Raw genomic sequence first — 15,000 nt, 5'->3', positions numbered from 1 at the left:
CGTCATTAGTCAAAAATGGATTTAAATGTTAGATTTAAAAATAATCAGAACAATTTGTCAGATAATTATGTCCAGAAATGCATGAAATTAGATGCACATGGATTTCAATAAGTGTCACGAAGTGTCCCCATGCTCTTTCATCACTCATGTCTTGGAATACAGACAATTAACATCACCTCAAGGCACGATAAACAGCTGCATGTACCCTAAGCTCAGAGGAGGAAAGATTAGTATCACATAATGCATAGCAATTCCTTTTATATTATCAACTGAAAAATCGTGACGTACCAGTAATCAGTATCTTCTAGCCACAATGCAGAGGTGAGTAGTGGTGGAGACTACCATGTTCAGTTTACAAACAGACCCTGGTGTCAAGCCTTTGGCTTCTAAGCATATACATGTATGTCATACTTTCATTGCGTGTCAGAAGAAAATTTTGTTGTCAAGGTGAACGATTTACGTATGTGCTACATTGAAATGTAGGGAAGCTCATGTGAGCTAAATGTACATCAAGAAGAAGCGCTTAAGCGAAGGGCGGCAGCGTGTAATACCCGATGTTGTTGAGAGTCGATCTGTGGATGTGTACGTCTTCCTTCCTGGTTCTAATTAATTATTCCTTTGTTCAATGTAGGTAATCAATGAAAAGTAAGTTAAAGCTGAAATCTGCGTCTGTGCGATCGCTTTTAAGTGCATTGATCAAATCAAAAGTGCCACTTGCGGCTCATGTATGGTATATTTGATAAAATCTTCAACTCCAAAAAATATGAGAAAATGTGGTTACTTCTGGGTTCTTCTGTGGCAAAATATAGTCACCATCGATCTGCATGAGTGAAGTCCATATGTGGAAAAAAACTCTAATCCACACTTGTATAAATAAATTTATTCGTGACCTCTCTTCGGGTCAGTGATCGCATTGTGAAACAACCACATTTTGAATTATCAAAATATGAGTAGTCTTCCATGAGTCTTGACGAATAAATGTCAGAAATTAAATACAAAGCATTATAATCCACAGACCTACGAAATAATCACAGAGAAAATCGTGCATATCATCAACGGAGTGTGACATTTTGCTATTCCCGTTGGAATGAGATGCCTAAAAGACATCTGGGATACTATTATGCCCTAAGCTAAAACTAATGCTAACCTTTACCCTTTTTACCTTATTTTTTAGAATAGGTGGGAAAGGCTTAGACTCAAAGGGACACTTTTTGTTGGATGTCAAAATTGGCATGCATCTACATGTAATTACTTGTTTTTCTGGGCATAAGTGGATTAAGTGAGAAAATCAAGCAGTATGTAGCCAATGCTTTTTGTTGGCTGTCAGCACTTATTGAAATCACTGAAAAGGGATGCTACATGTATAATCACGAAATATGATAAAGCAACCTTTAAGGTGAATAGACCCTTTTCCCGATATGGCGGCCATTTTTGATTTCTATTGTTTCAAATAGCTATTATAGGATGCCCAGGGGGCAAATACATATTAATTTGCCCCCTGGGCATCCCATAATAGCTATTCGAAACAATAGAAATCAAAATGGCCGCCGTATCGGTAAAAAGGTCTATTACAGTGTATTACATGTCTAGTGTTTTCTGGCCGATATAATGCATGCCACGTTTGGCTAAGAGCAGCTAAGAGTTAGGGCATTATTCTCCCGTAATACCCATGGGCCGATTATGGATTATGCAAGTTAGTCTTTCTTCTTTAGAACCGTTCAGTTAGCCATATAATAAACAACTTAAATTGCTACTATGATCAAATTTTTATCCCTTGAATTTTTAGGTTTATCACATAGAATTCCAAAAAGATTAAAAACGCAGTTTATCATTTAGAAATATCTGCATTGGTCCCGGAGATATTTACGTTTAAAAAATGTGTAAAATATGCAAATGCCAGGACTGATGACGTCATTCATTCAACCCCATTATAACATCAAGTACATGTAGAGCTATCTCAGTCAATTTACAGTAGGTACCATTTAAACTTGGTAGGCCAATAGTTCTACAGACAACACACCTGCGGCTATAAAGAAATTGGTTCCCATGGCAACTCACAATAATTTCCCAGCTCCCTCCAACCTGATTTCAATATTGTGGTGATCTTAAGCTAGAAAAAACATATTTATATGCTTGCAGGATCATGCAGATGAGGCACCATTGGCAAAATTAATATCAAAATAGAACACCAAAAGTGGCCGGCAAAGCCTTTAAAGTCAGGGATGTCTTGAACCTAGTGTGTTGCCATGGTAACAAAACTGGTATGCACATATTGTGAAGAACATCTATAATCCGCATAATTCCCTAAAATCCGCATCCTCCACATAATTACGATATTTTCCGCATAAAAACTGAAGAAATGCCTGATATTAGTGATAAAGCAGCTGCTTACCACCCTCACAAACACAAAAGCCAAAGAGATTGACTATTTTGAAACGCTTATTTTCCTGAACATTGAAGAAAACACACCATTTCGTTCGCAAGATGAAAGTTCGTAAGCAGTTTCCACTCATTTTTCGGAAGGAGCCATTTTCATAACATACCCTAGGCTCAAAATTTTTAAAAAAAGATACAAGGTATGAAAATTTAGCCGCAAGTTATAGTAGCAAATTAAATTGCATCATTTGTAACTCTGGTAAAGTAGGGACAATCATTGCGATGAAGTTGTACAGAACAAAGAGCCCGCAATACGCATGTGTAAAAAACCGCTGAAAATGGTGAATGATCAAGGGAATGGATCGTGGTTCAACCACATCACAATTTTGCTCCATATCTCCAAATTGAAACAAAATCATGACAAGAAACAAAATATTTTTTTATCGCTTTATTTCGGCAAAATGCGATTACCAACCCTTTTATTTTAACGGCGAATGCAACTCGGCCAGATATCTTATCGCAAAGGGAAAAAGCGATTGTATTGGTCACAATTTCGAGTCCTGATTTACCATAAGCATGTAAATACATTGGACAGGCCTAATTATTAGTTCTATAAATGTTTAAATTTCCGCATAATCCGGTGTAATTTGCGCATAATCATTGCATGTTTACGCATAATATGGCCAAAAATTTCTGCATAATCTTTAATTTTTTTCCGCAATGATCCTATCAGAAGCGCTGCTACATGTACTAGAATCTTACTGCAAAGAATCAAGCATTTCTGATACAAATTGGCTAAGACGTCTCTTTTCATCATTATTTGATCAAAATTCGATTGAGTTTATGAAATCATCACTTGGCTGATTTGCATATTAAAAAAAAGTGAATATACCTGGAACAGAAAGAGATATTTGAAATAGTAAACAGCATTTTTCTTCTTGTACAGACTACAAGTTTATGTCTTAAAATGGCTTAGATAGGAAAGATGCAAATTTTGTCTTAGTAGCACTTCAACCCTTGACCGTTCAGACATTACATCAAAATCTCAAACCTCGGCCTAGCTGTATTAACCTCACCATTGCTCAGTCAATACAGCAAGGCCTTAGTTTGCTGTAACTGCTGCTGTAACAACCTCACTCTTGGTTATGAAGAAGTAGTTAATATTAGGACTTACTCTTGACTATTACTCTTTCCGTTTTGTAGGATCCAATGATCAGTATTATTACACTATGACCCCAGGAGGTGAAGTAGAGACTAACATAGAAAACACCGTAGACAATGGAGGTGAAAATTATGAGCTCATGTCAGGTGATGTGGAGACAATAAATGTAGCACCGCAGCTGGGTGATGAGACAGGACAAGAGTATGTTGCCATGGAAGAAGGGGATGCGGAAAATTACGAAGAACCTAGTCAGCATGATCAGCAAGACAATCAGGATTCTGATCAACGGGAGGAAAACCTATGAGATACCTGAAACAGGTAAAGATGTTATTGTTATAGTTAACATATACATGTAAATTATTTTGTCTAGTTACACACAGTATGATGACAGGATATTGAGTTTGTGTATTTAAATGTTTGACGTGTAAAGTGTGAAAGCTTACATGTAGCTCACACAATTTTTATCAGTCTTGTAGGACACATGCTCCAAAGTCAACCATGCAACCTACTGAGTTTTCATTATTCTCCTCTCTTTATTTGACACTTTTTATTTTGTGGATCATGTACATGTATAATATCTTTCTGGGATGAACTTTGGGCAAAGAATGATTTTTAAATGCATCTGTTATTCTGACTAATATAGAGACAGATGGCCTGTTACATGTAGTTAGTCAGCAATGAGCATAATATCATGTACATCCCCCAACTAAAGATAAGGTAAAGGAGACGTTTCTAGAATGCAATGTACAATAAAATGTCTTTCACCTGTCTTTATGCTAGATGAACATATTAGATGCACTTAAAGTATTTGCCCAAGTTTTTCTTGGAGAAATAATGTATCCCATCATTACAGTCAACTACCCTCTATCCATGAGATGCTTAATATTAGGCTAGTCTTACATGTACATAACTGTGTATAATCTATCTGGAAAAATTTTTTCTCTCTGCTATAAAATGGCCATTCTTAATATTATATTATGCATTATGTTGTGTACAAACCTTGACTTCAAAGCAGTCTGCAAGAGTAACTTCCCTTTTATTGTCTTTCCAACTTCATCTTCATTTGGTGATAAATTCCTTGTTCAAGAAAACCTGGGCTTGGCATAGTGTTTGATGTATGTGTATTTGTACACATAAATACATTCACTTGTCAATTTTGCTGATGTGCAATGTAGTATTATTGCGTTTAGACATTTTTTTCGGATTTGGCACCAGAGCTGGATTACAGCCACTGATAATAACTTGATAGTTGCTTTAAAACACAGAGTTTTATGCCAAGCGAATCTTTGTGGTAATAAGACCAAATTGTTTTTTTTGCAAAGGCATTGAAACAAATTCACTTTTTCAGTGACACAGTGTTTGAAATTTGGACAATTTTTGTTTTTTGGGTAACTTGATCTCTTATTCAGCCAGATACAGTGTATTTTGCTCCTATACAAGTTGACCATAAGTCTGGACCTAATGCAGTGTCTCCTATTCCTGCATGTGATGTAAAGACGCCTTATGGAATAGTTTAACATAGATTAGTATTATGTATATAATAAATGAAGTCACTGCTTACGAGCCAGAAAGCCCATCAGGCCGGTGCTTATCTCAGGTTTCTGTAGCATGAAGTGACTAGGAGTATTTATACTCCCCCCTGGATGGGATGCTAGTCCATCGCAGGGTTACCCCCAGCATTACGCCGGTACCCATTTATACACCTGGGTGTAGAGAGGCACTGTGAGAGTAAAGTGTCTCGCCCAAGAACACAACACAATGTCCCGGGTAGGCCCCGAACCCGGACCACTCGATCCGGAGTCGAGCGCACTAACCATGAGGCCATGAGGCCAATGCATGGTTATAAATCTGTGAGTTGTGTAGTATTAAGCAACAAGCAAAATGTCCACATGTATTATATTGTTAAACCTTTCAATAGGGATTTATCATTCCACTATTATACCATTTTCTAGTACTTTGGCTTCTTCCCGCATTGACTCAGAATCTTATTGATTTTCACAATAAGGTGCATGCAAATGACAACTTTATTATTTTGATTAGATGACTTAATTTGATTGGATAAACAAAATGACTATTGACAAGCAATGACGAACTAAAAATTCTGGCTTTGGCTTTGTATTAAAACAATATTTCTTTTATTGAAAAATCCAGTTCAGTCCGTATTTGCTCTCTTCTAATCTGGTCAAACCAGGACACTACAGTGTGTTACTGTCTCATATTTTGTGCGTTCTCTTGACCAATTGATATTGTAATATTAGTGGAATAATAAAGATTATAATAATAGAATTATTGTTATTGTAATATAAATGGGATAAAATAGAAGCACTTACATTTGTAAGAGTTAAATAAATGCGTTTTCTGTCATTCGTCGTATTTTGTTTCAGAAGAAAGTGAGAGTCAAGTTGATGGCATGACGAGGAAGGAGAAATCATCAACCCTGAACTTAGAGAACCTGACTTGTGACACCAAACCTGAAAATGTTAAAGATGTAATCAGGGAAGGTAAATTTATGTTCTGCGTCACATGCATTTCAAAAGATTCCATAAACTCAAATGTTTGATTACAAAATACTAATGAGATGCAGGCTGCATAAGACAGACATCCGTATTGATTCTGTAACCTTAACCTTGTATCATTCAAAAGTAATTTATCATTAGTTCTTACCTTTACATTGGTTCATAGCTATTGTTAAAATGTGCAGAATGATAATAATAATAATTATCATCTGTTTGTATTACAGTCATGTATCTGACTTGTACCTGTACCATCAGTGACTAACTGTTGTAACATAATAGTATACATTGTACATGTATAGCTGTGCTCATACAAAGGTCTTAACATGTACACTGTAGTCTCTTGTTTTGATAATGAAGATTGGGCCATTGAAAGACCAGGAAAATTTTCTGATTTTACAACACAATGATCAACTCTCCTTTGTGTAGGTTTTCTGCAAAAGCACCGCAAAGAAGGGAAAAAATTCATTGGCAGCAAGTATCAGAAACGGTACTGTGTTCTGCGAAATCATGTGCTGTATTACTTCAAAGACAAGAAGTCGCCAAAACAACAAGGTTCCATCTTGTTGCCTGGCTATGAGGCAAAAACAGCTAACAAGAAGGGTCGGGAATTTACTCTAACACACCCTGATGGACATAGATCTTACCAGGTATTGATTCTGTTGATTGATTTGGTAACACGTTGTAGTACATATCTTGTCTTTACAATGTATTTTGTCGATGCTGTTCTAATGTTTGAGATGTTCAAATTACAAGGTTGAGTGAAAAAACTTTTGTTTTTTATAAAAGTGCCCATTGTTTTGTGGTGTTCCTTTTTGCAGAATGGGCCTTATTCGCACAGCTGCCATACGTATTGGCCATAGATAATAGATTTCGTACCCAGAGCCTTCAGTTGAAATGTTTTGGTGGGGCAAAACAAAAGTTTTCGATCGCGTGTACAGGGCTGAAATAACCTGTTTGAAAAAAGGTTGTAGGTTAATTGTACTTGTGTTGATGGACTTAAATTCATCTACTTTCAGTTTGAAACTTCATCAAAGGAGGAAACAGAAAAATGGATAGAAGCAGTAAGACAGGCTGCAAATGAATCCCTTTCAGAACGCAATTGTTTGCAGAAGCGGATAAACCTCCGTAATAAGCAGAGCAGCTTAAGGCTGATTGAAGATAGCTTGAATTATTTTGAATGTGGCGCAAAAACAAAAACAGCATTGTGGAGGAAAAAGATGACACAGTAGATGATAATAGAGAAGAATGTTATGATGACGTAGGAGGTGAAGAACTTTATGAAGAAGTCGGCCAGTTGCCATCCTCCAGTCCCAACCAGCAGGCCAATCCACAGTTACCGGAGTATGAAATTACTGGACAAGTCGCCATATCACCACGACCTGGTAAGTGTTCAAATTTAATTTGAGCGTCAAGGGTTGAAACAGACTGCTTAAAGCTTGCTATAGGTTTTTGAAAAATGCCATCTGGCCAAAGCTGTATTATCTCCATGCATCTGCTGAATTGACTCTGTACATTTATGTTGTGTAGAGTTACGATTCCCTTTGTCATTAATTTTCTGAAACACATGGAAGTCAACAGCGGAAATGGAAAACCACCTATCGTGTGGTGTACAGTTGTCTGTGCTAGGCTCACCTGTTTTAATGTAATTTCGTTGTTTTAATCCGCTTTGAAACGGAGTCAGCATCTTTCTGTTTCATACATTAATTTTGTCATCTCCCTCGTTTCCCTTTTGAAAGCATAAGTTAATCCTGTTAGTCATGTTGATGTGAATTCCTTTTAGCTGTTGGATCATCCTCAACGGAGCCAAGAGGAGATGACAACAATGAACTCCCTCTATCCCCTCCCCCACCCCGTCCTGTCAAGCCGCAGTCACAAGCGCATCAAGACGATACCCCACCCGCCATTCCCGCTCCAAGGCGTTCCAAACTTCCGCCACCTGCTCCCGCCTCAACACAGCCCGCCGCACCGTTACAGGACGACACATATGAACTACCAGATAGCCCTGAAGACTCGGTAGCTTCACCACTTCCTGCTCCCCCAGGGGAAGTGGAAATAGAAAATTACGAACCGCTTGAGACCTTTCAGGAGCCTCAAGCCCCCGTACAGGCTCCTGCTTTCGTCCCACCTGTGGTTCCTGTGCGACCCTCTAAGCCCGAGGTATCCCCGCCATCAACTGATGCTGGGCAACAAAACCACGTAAGTGTTATGTAACGAATTTTATTAAGGAATAACGTTTAGCGCCATACATGTACACAGTATAACACATGGTTGCAGTATGTGACCTTATTCATTTTCTACAAACTGATGTTTTGACACTGTGTATTTTGCGTTCCCGGTGCACTAACGCCCGTTTAGACAAAAAGTATTTTACAAAAACAGGTTAATGATTTGTACACGCAATCGATCCCAAAGAGTTTTCATGTGGGTGATGTAACTCTTGTCTCATTATGTAACATGGAGTTAATAATACGAGTTCATGGCAGTAACTTGACTACCGTGGGGAGATTTTAAATGTGACGTTTTTCGCTTGAGTCTGTCCTCAGAGCGAATCTGCGGTGGTGAACACTTGCAAATAGATAATTTTACGGTTGTAGCGAAGTTACCTGACCTAAGAATGGAAGCGAGGCTGCCGGTGACCCTTTTTTATAGAAACCTTTTGAGCTTTTCTTATGTTAATGTAGACTAATTAGAATTACAGCAACACAATTTACAGCAGCCTCGCAGCCATTCATAGGCCTATTTCCTTGTTTCACTCAGTCACCCGACGCAACATCGCAGTTTGTTAAGAAACTATCTAAATTGATTTTCAATTAGTCGCCGTAAAAACAAAACCAACCAAACATTTTGATCAACGGACAGGGTCAGTCAAACGAAACCTGCAGAACGCTATAAAACATTCAACCGTGACGAGGCAGGGGAAAAGAATTTCGAGTATGTCACAAGTGTGGCCGTATTCCGATTCTTGATGGAGCAAACATGATATTAAGGCTGATACATAGGAATCGTCTCAGATTCAAACTTTTTCAAATAAAAATTACTCACTTGAACTTCCTTCACTTTTTCTTTCCAGTCCATTCGGCCTGTTTTACAGTTTAGCGAGTCAACACTTTATCAATTTTACTTTTGGCTTCTGGGACAAATAAGGTCCAGAAATAGTCAATATGCAAGAATAACGCAGTAAGATATTTATTTAAATTGGTCGTGTGTGGTCATGAGTGATTAAACCGAACTGAGTCGTATGAAGGTAGCGTGAAGAAGAGGTTAACAGATAAGTGGTAGAAAAAAATTGAACGGCGAGCTTCGGGTATCGTGTTGTGTGTTCATTGTTTTAAAAGGCAAGTTGTTTCTCTTGTAAACGGCCACCCTTGTTAACAGAAACGTGGTCGTGAACTCCGGGAGGTCATGTATGTGCCTGCGATTAAGACAGTATAATTAGATGGAGAAACGTGTAGCTCGCAAAAGGGCATCTTGAAGACGATAGATGATCGCTTACAAGGTTGGTCGCTTAAGTTAAAGAGATTCAACTCTACATATCCAGAGATCAGTGCTGCTGGCTCAATGCAAGACCCTTGCAGCCGAGAAACAGTGTTAGGACGGCAGACCGATGAGCGCATGCTAATCGAATTCCTCGAACGTTTCAATTTAGATGGCGGTGGAGTTTCAGAGGACAGGGGCTGTCAGTGTGGCAGAAAGTTGAAGTCAAGGGGTCAGGTCGCGTGTGGCCCAACAGCGGAATCAAAGCGCGTCAGGTGTCCCTGTGCACGCAGTGGTAGACTGTGCACAGACAAATGCAAATGTCGGAATTGCTGTAATGTACCAGACGAAAAGAAAATGGCGAAAAGCCGTGGCTGTCGTTGTGGGCAGGATACGTACAGAAGAACAAAAAGTCTTGAATTCGTAGCGTGTGTTGATGTCAAGGGGAGACGAAGAACAAAATGTCCTTGTTATAGCGTTGGGCAAGGCTGCGATGATGATAAATGCAAATGCTTCAACTGCCAAAACACTTTTGGTGCTTTGAGCAGGCCCTTTAGAGTTCCTCAACCTAGAAGGCCTGGACCTAGAATAGTTGGATGTCGATGTGGACAGGAAAGGAAATTGCATTCACCTGGCTTTGAAGCCTGTGTTGATAATGAAGCTATTAGAGGCAAGAGAAGCCTTCGAAAAACAAGATGTCCATGTTTTAGAGGAGGCATATCCTGCAATGAGTATTGTCAGTGCTTCAATTGCAAAAATAATTCCAGGGTTTTGACCGAGGTTGGGGAAGTTCCATCGCCAAAAAGAGGAAGATTCTCTGCCGACGTTATCATTGAAAGTAATGTAGAGGAACTTGGGTTATTTAGCATGTAAACCTGCACGGCAAAATCGATGCAGACTCCAGTTTGTGCGGAGCCGTGTATGAGATTCAGCTGAAGAACACCCACCGTTAATCAGTGCAGAGGAACCATAACTTGTAACTCTGGACTTCCTTCAGTGATTTTATTCATATTGTTCTTTGGAACTTTCATCATTAAAAGTCGTCTCCTACCTATGTGCCAAATCCAGTTTTCTTTAAAATGTGTTCCAAAAGCGAGCGTCGTTCCGATGCAAGCTTCTTTAAAACTGTCTCGTATTGCATTTGAAACCTGTGCTCTATAAGGTAGTGGGTGATAAGCGTTTTCTTGTTTTTCCTTTTTCAGTGGAGTGCCGCAAACTGACCTAAACCTAAGAAATTTCGTTTGCCTGTTATAACAGACGTATTGTCACCAATGAAGGCAGCCAAAGCATAACCCACGGCGCTATGCGCGGGGAGAGGCCTACGAGCATGTTATTTTTAGCCGCGGCGGAGAATGCAGTGCGAGATTTTTGAGACAATCACAGCATAGAAATGCACCCGACTATAAACCACCCTAATATATCAACTATTTAAGTGCTACTATTTTATTTTGTTTCATCAGATTTTAAAAGTGTGGTTGCTTAACACCTGACTGGCAGTTTTGAGCTTTGATTTGTATCCAAAGGCTGTTTACTTGTAGTGCAAGGTCCGCCATTATTCACTTTTAAAACTGACCTATTGGACCGTAGAGGGTTGGATCTAGGGAAATGTGACGTCATTTACTCACTAGCTTAAATTTCAGTGTGTAAATGCAACTCATTACATATGTCAAACACGAATTTAAAGGTCTGAAAGCCCGAAGGCGGGTGCTGCATATTAATTCAGCCGCGTACGCAAGCGCCAGTGAGTGTTTTACGTCATTTTCTCCTCGATCCAGGGGCCCGAAACTTTACGGGCCATTCTCGGGTGTCACAATTCCCTTTGTATCTCAACAACGGAGAGGATTCAAATCGTCAAACTATGTTAAAAGATCGACTTTCCATTAAAAGATTGGCTTTCCAAAACAAGCGGTTGGCAGTTTCACAAATGACTATCCGGGCCCGAAAAGTTTTCGGGACTTTCGAGAAACGGGCCACAGCTCTCTCAAGATTTTAAAGGTAGTAATGGTGGATCATCGTCTTTTTGAAATCAAGGCTTAAAACTTGGGTCAGTAAATGTGTTTGTTAATTGGTTATTGCCAACGAGTCAGGCCTTCTGAAGACAGAAGGCCTGGCGAGGCGGCAGCTTATAGAGCCGCGAGAAGATTTTTAGGCGGACGAAATCTCAGAAGCGCTTCAAATTTGAGTGTAATGTAGACCAAAAGCTGTAATGTAGACCAAAGCGATGAAATGTTGACCGTAGCGATAACCAATGAGAGTGCCGCACGAGTACGCCGCGTGATGTTTGCAGCCGCCAGGCGCCAGATCACGCAAGCTTGGCTCGTTGGCACTTTAGCGACAGCTATAACTAGTAGTAGCACTATAAGCAAAACCTGGTGTGACGTGATTTTCAGTCCCAGTAAAGTCCACCGAACTTTTGAGCAGAATCTTTTGAGGACTGAATTTTTCCCGCTGGGACTGGTTTTTAAGTGCGTAGTTTTTAAAATTCTACTCGTTGAACACCTGCGATTTGCAGTTACCTTTTAGTCTTATGTAAGGAAGACAAAGACGTTCAGAAATGTAGCTAATCAGGTTCATGCTCGATGTCGATAGACATCTCGAAACATCTCTCGGGTCGGAACGCCAAGTACTATTTACAACAACACAAAGGTGTCGGGGTTTTTTCTTAGCTGTTTTTGTTTTCTTGTGGAGTATAGGTAGAGGGAAAGTAGTGATATTTCTTCACACACGTTTTAATGAAAGGTTAGAGGGACGATTCGTGACATTATCATATACCACATGCATCTTATCCTGTATTCTGGACGCATTAAAGAAAGAGGGAAAGGATATATAGCCAAAAGTATTTTAATGCACTATATTCCATTTTTTCGTAATATTTTAATGAACCTTTTATTAATTATTACTGACAAAAAGGAGGGGTAATTTCCATCTCTTTCGGTGGAAAATATTGCCGTGAGAAATTTCGTCCAATGACGACAGTCATTACGCATTATCAGATTTCATCAGCATGAAATGTCTCATTCATCGGTTATGATGGTCTTTGTAGCAGGTAGTTGTTCTCTTGTCGATTTTGTTGCGCTGCCCAGGGGTTAAAAATTCTCATTGATCATGGGTACAGACACCCACAATCTTGGATGGAACTCTTGGGAAGAATTTCGGCTTAAAAATCATTTGACGTGCACTAACAAATAAGTCTGTTGGCCCCCTCTCCTCCCTACCAATGTCGATAATGGGGATGCAAAATACTGTGTAAGCCTTTGGCCGTTTCAAAACCAACATTGGATTAGGGGGAGAGGGGGAAAGTAGGAAGACTTTAATCTGTTATCACAGACAAACTAGGGAATGAGCATTTCATAGTGGTGTGTCACGTTTTCCGCCCAACGCGTTTTGTACAAGATTGCAGGAGCTCTTGTTTGGTTAACCCTTCAAAGAAGATTGAATAAGCAATGCTCTTTATTGGTTAACTTTACTGCCACAAGATGAACTGCTTGCGTTTGGTTCTTTCGGATATCGCTACCAGTCGAGAGAAGTAGGGAGCCTGTTGTTGTTGTTGTTGTTGTTGTTGTTGTTTATAGTTGAAGTCCACTTAGCTATCAAGCTAGTTCACAGGCATCCCACTTATAAGAATCTGAAAGAAGCAATTCAAACTTAACAGAAACATGATTAAGAACCCCAACTGGAAGTCACAATGCGCGTGCGCGCGTGCAACATGTTTGTTGAGACTGGTCAAACGAAAAGAAAAATTCGCACTTCCAATATGAGAAAAAAAGACATGCTGTACTATGTTGTTGGATCGAATGTTTGATGCTGTATCAAGCGCATTCCAACATCATCCATCATGTTGAATGGTCCTCAAACATGGTGCCGGCCAAACGATAAAATGTTGGTTCACCCAACATGTTTGATCGTTTAACATTCATCGTTTAGCCGGGCCTTAATGCTTTTCGTATCGACAGTGAATTAAAATTATCTGATATACGGGCCCATATAAAAGGAAAAAATATTTTTCACTTCTACAGAAGAGAAAGTTCCCGAAAGACCCGCACGGCCTGGGACCAAGCCAGCGCCTGTGGTACCCGCACGACGTGACGAAACTCCACCTGGCCCTGCAGAAGAGAAAACCAACTTGATCAACTACGCAAATGTGTATCAAGCCCTGTGGGATTGCGCCACAAACGAGAAGGACGAGCTTGGATTCCGGCGAGGAGATCTGATTTACATTTATGAAAAGCCGCATGCTGATTGGTGGATTGGCTCGCTGTTTAAGCCTCAGGGATTTAATGTGGGACTAGTACCCAAAGATTATATCATGGAAGCCTATGAGATTACTGCATCGTAATTTTCTCAAAATCGAGACAAGATTTTAGCAAGTTCATGCGGGAGTTCTAAGCCCTTGCATGTAACATTTCAGAAATTTAACATTTTTATCGCAATATTGCCATTTTCTTAAAAAGAAAATATGTTGGGTACATTTTTTTAGATTTAATGCAGCAATAATTTTCATTTTTTTTTTTCAACATATCCTTTTTTATTGGAATCGTATTTTATGGCAACTATGCAGTTCATGGGAAAAATCGAGAATGGACATATTTTTATATTCTATAGTTTTTTAGTTTGCAATTACCAGACTTTATTGGTTTCCTTTTCATAGCAGAGTTTCAACGACAACATCTTTTAAACGGGTCATGTAGTTGTACATATTATAGTAAAAGGAAACGATCTTGAAAAATGTGCTTTGAAACAAGTGGTGGGGGACAGGGAGGCGGGAGCCCGGAGCCCGGAGCCCGGAGCCCGGAGCCCGGAGCCCGGGAGATTAGGGGGCGGGATGGGTACGGGTTGCGGAAGTTCTAAGAGTGCGAGAAGCGGGAGAGAAATGCAAAACGCTACTTGTTGTCATTTATTAATGCGTTACAAAACATGAAAAAACAAGAACACAAATCATATCTGACTTGCATTAGCCTCTTCTGAGCAATCAACAACAACCAAAAATTCGCGCTTGGGTTGAAAAACAGGCTTATATCCGGTGAAATTGTAAACCCTTTGACGGTGGTTATGTCATTGGTCATGAAATGTCAAGCGCTTGTCGCGTAACTGCTGCAAGACGAGCAAAGTGACGCGACTTCATTACAAAAATGTCCTTGAAGACCATTTTAATAGGTCTTAGTATTTTACGGTGCGGTATTGAAAGGTCTGAGTCCGTGCATGGAAGACCTTCTTGGGAGCTTGCTCCTTATAGACGGAATGCAGTAGTAGTGGTAGTAGTAGTAAACTTGTTTATTCTCGGTTTTCACATGACGTCACGACCGCCATGTTGGTGCCCCTAAACAAAGAAAAGGCGGCCATGTTGGTGCCCCGACCAAATCCTCCGGGAATTTAACTCTATTATTATGCAAACGCTTCCTTTTGTTTTCGTTGAAAAACATGGCTGTTGATCACGTGAGTGAAAACCAGCAATTAAAACATCATACATTACAG

The 15,000-nt window shown here is 39.6% G+C and overlaps 1 protein-coding gene and 1 pseudogene across 1 annotated transcript in view; one reads left to right on the top strand and one right to left on the bottom strand.

Moving 5' to 3' along the window:
* Positions 1-15,000, bottom strand: part of LOC137969426 (decapping and exoribonuclease protein-like) — a 40,374-nt gene that overhangs the window by 24,508 nt on the left and 866 nt on the right. The window lies entirely within an intron of this gene.
* The window catches only part of LOC137970294 (uncharacterized), a 17,008-nt pseudogene that overhangs the window by 1,735 nt on the left and 273 nt on the right, over positions 1-15,000 (top strand).

Source organism: Montipora foliosa, chromosome 9, assembly GCF_036669935.1.
Source record: "Montipora foliosa isolate CH-2021 chromosome 9, ASM3666993v2, whole genome shotgun sequence".
NCBI classification, from domain to species: domain Eukaryota; kingdom Metazoa; phylum Cnidaria; class Anthozoa; order Scleractinia; family Acroporidae; genus Montipora; species Montipora foliosa.
The sequence above is the reverse complement of the archived record's forward strand: the minus strand, read 5'-3'. Positions and strand labels throughout refer to the sequence as shown.